The sequence below is a fragment of the Pseudophryne corroboree genome, chromosome 1 (genome assembly GCF_028390025.1).
Source record: "Pseudophryne corroboree isolate aPseCor3 chromosome 1, aPseCor3.hap2, whole genome shotgun sequence".
NCBI classification, from domain to species: Eukaryota; Metazoa; Chordata; class Amphibia; order Anura; family Myobatrachidae; genus Pseudophryne; species Pseudophryne corroboree.
In genome coordinates this window covers 558632469-558636103 of record NC_086444.1, presented here as the reverse complement: position 1 = coordinate 558636103, position 3635 = coordinate 558632469, and positions in this window count along the sequence as shown.

Here is a 3635-nt window from a genome sequence, read left to right as displayed (position 1 = left end):
CCATAAGTGTGTAAAAAAAAAGAATATTGTTTTTTGTTGTGGAGCTACAAGGCCCAGCAAGCCTCCCCCGCTTGCTGGTACTTGGAGAACCTCAAGTACCAGCATGCGGGGAAATAACGGGCCCACTGGTACCTGTAGTTCTACAACAACAAAAATACCCAAATAAAAACACAACACACACACCGTGAAAGTAAAAATTTATTAAAACACACTTACACACTCACACATACTTACCTACATCCCACGCCGGTCACGTCCACTTGTCCATGTAGAATCCAATAGGTGGTTCCTGTAAAAATGAGAGAGATTACTTACCTACATCCCACGCCGGTCACGTCCACTTGTCCAGTAGAATCCAAAAGGGGTACCTATAAAAATGAAAATTATACTTACAAACGAATGAATGAATATTATGCCCTCACTGACGTGGGAAGATGTTCGCCCCTTGTAGTTGTGCCCCTGTAGCTGCGCCCCTTGTACTGTGCCCCTTGTAGTTGTGCCCCTGTAGCTGCGCCCCTTGTACTGTGCCCCTTGTAGTTGTGCCCCTGTAGCTGCGCCCCTTGTACTGTGCCCCTTGTAGTTGTGTCTCTGTAGCTGCGCCCCTTGTACTGTGCCCCTTGTAGTTGTGCCCCTGTAGCTGCGCCCCTTGTACTATGCTCCTTGTAGCTGTGCCCCTGTAGCTGCGCCGCTTGTAGTTGTGCCCCTGTAGCTGCGCCCCTTGTAGGTGTGCCCCTGTAGCTGCGCCCCTTGTAGTTGTGCCCCTTGTACTGTGTCCCTTGTAGTTGTGCCCCTGTAGCTGCGCCCCTTGTACTGTGCCCCTTGTAGTTGTGCCCCTGTAGCTGCGCCCCTTGTACTGTGCCCCTTGTAGTTGTGCCCCTGTAGCTGCACCCCTTGTACTGTGCCACTTGTAGCTGTGCCCCTGTAGCTGCGCCCCTTGTAGTTGTGCCCCTGTAGCTGCGCCCCTTGTAGTTGTGCCCCTGTAGCTGCACCCCTTGTAGTTGTGCCCCTTGTACTGTGTCCCTTGTAGTTGTGCCCCTGTAGCTGCGCCCCTTGTACCGTGCCCCTTGTAGTTGTGCCCCTGTAGCTGCGCCCCTTGTACTGTGCCCCTTGTAGTTGTGCCCCTGTAGCTGCGCCCCTTGTACTGTGCCACTTGTAGCTGTGCCCCTGTAGCTGCGCCCCTTGTAGTTGTGCCCCTGTAGCTGCGCCCCTTGTAGTTGTGCCCCTGTAGCTGCACCCCTTGTAGTTGTGCCCCTGTAGCTGCGCCCCTTGTAGTTGTGCCCCTTGTAGTTGTGCCCCTTGTACTGTGCCCCTTGTAGTTGTGCCCTTGTAGCTGCGCCACTTGTACTGTGCCCCTTGTAGCTGTGCCCCTGTAGCTGCGCCCCTTGTACTGTGCCCCTTGTAGTTGTGCCCCTGTAGCTGTGCCCCTGTAGCTGCGCCCCTTGTACTGTGCCCCTTGTAGTTGTGCCCCTGTAGCTGCGCCCCTTGTACTGTGCCCCTTGTAGTTGTGCCCCTGTAGCTGCGCCCCTTGTACTGTGCCCCTTGTAGTTGTGCCCCTGTAGCTGCCCCCTTGTACTGTGCCCCTTTTAATTGTGCCCCTGTTGCTGTGCCTCAAACACACACACATAAAAAAAAAAAATACACACACACATACTTACCGCTCCTGCAGTGCTGCCTCCGTCTCCGTCCGCCGGCTCCTCTCTGCTGTACTATGGGAGAGACGTCATGACTCACGACGTCTCTCCCACTGTAGCGCCGCTCAGACACTAGGGGTCAAGTATGACCTCTAGTGTCAGTCAGCGGCGCCGGCTGCAGCGGGCGCCCACACAGCCCACGGCGCCTGCTGCAGCCGGGAAGGGGGATCGCTAGTGATTGGACAGCGGATCCAGCACTGGATCCGCTGGGCCAATCACATCTGGGGGAATGACAGGGGTGTGCATTCATCGGGGCTGAATGCACGCCCCTGTCATTGAGGCATCAGTAAAGGTGCCGCTTCCCCGTTCTTTTTCAATGGGCTTTCACAGCCCATTGCTGCACCCCGTCCCCCACTGCCCGGACTTTAATGTTAGGTGCGGGAGGCACCTCTCCCGCTGCCTCCCAGCCCAACATTTTCACGGGGGGGGGGGATTATTAAAATAATAAAAGAATATATTTATCACAGACTCTGTTATAAATATCTTCTTTTTATTATTTTAATCATTATGACAGGGGAGGCACTGCCTCCCCTGCCTCCCCTGACTGCACGTCCCTGATACAGCAGAGGGGAAATACAGAGACTTAAGTAGAAGGTTTTGGGAATGGAGCAAGTGGGACGTTATTGTTGCTTATAAGCCAAATCCTATCAATGCTGTGGCAGATAAGGTACTCTCTATTTTATCAAGTTGTCTATTGTAAATAATTACAGAATATTTATCTGGGAGCTGCATTTGTCTCTTTTATAAACAATTTCTCTTATCCAGATTAATTTATTAGTTGCGCCTGATTAGCTTTCTCTAAGGGAAATTACACTCTGGAGCTGCTATATAATTGGCTATTATAAACCTTCCTCAGCATATGATGCATTTTCTTCTGGCCAATTACCTCATTAGTGACCTAGTTGTTCATGGTCATTTTTTTGTCCAAGGATCAATATTACTTAGTAAGTTAATAGGCCTTCTATCTAGTCAGTTGGCTTTCACCTTTGTCAGAGCTACCTGTATTACTGCATAGCACTTTTTGATTTGGGGGTAAGGATGGGGTTAAATACTTTTGAATAAGCATTATCTGTAGGGGTTGTTTGAGTACAATCATCTTTTTTTGTAAGTCTGATAAATGTTTAAAATTATTCATTGTATAGAATGTACTTAAAAATAGCAATGGAATTGAGAAAGCAAACAAATTATACAAATATGTTTTCATTTTCAGTCAATCACACAAAAAACTTTTCAGGAGTTTTGCATCAGATTGAAGAGAGCGGCTGTACTTGTCTTCTGTCTCACAAGAACATAATTTTAACAAACTGCAAATCTGTTACCAGAAACAGAAAATTACCTTTATATGTTCAAGTAAAAATAGATTCTGTTAATGATAATAATTAGATGTTATATTGTTGTAGATTCTTCCTAACAGCTCTACTTTTTGGGTAAATCTCTTTTTGGATTATAGATGGATGGCAGTCTCATACCTGTTGTAACAGCAAGTGGGAGCTAAGCTTTTAGATTTACCTAAATCTTAAACTGTTAGGCCTATTAACAAAGGATAGTTAACATGAAATGCTCTCATCAGAGCTGACATATTTTTGTACTTCTAGTTTGATCCCCTGCTTAAAATGGATATGTTAGCTTGGACCTTCACAGGAGGTAAGAGATATAAAACTCAGCAAAGTGTTTAATTCCTGGCAACGATGGAATTAACCGCTGATCTTAATGTTGCAGAATCTTAATTTTATCTGTATGGATTTCAATTATGGGTTTTCAAGGACACATAAGATTGCTTTGCAAGTAGTTTGACAATATAGGGTGAAACTGTTCACTCTCAACTTCACTTTAATTTATGCTTTTTCATCCACTGAGCTAACAGATTATATCTTCCTTATAATGTCATAATTTTCCACATAAGATTTAAAAAGATGGAGAAAAAAAAATGGTCAATTTGGTTTG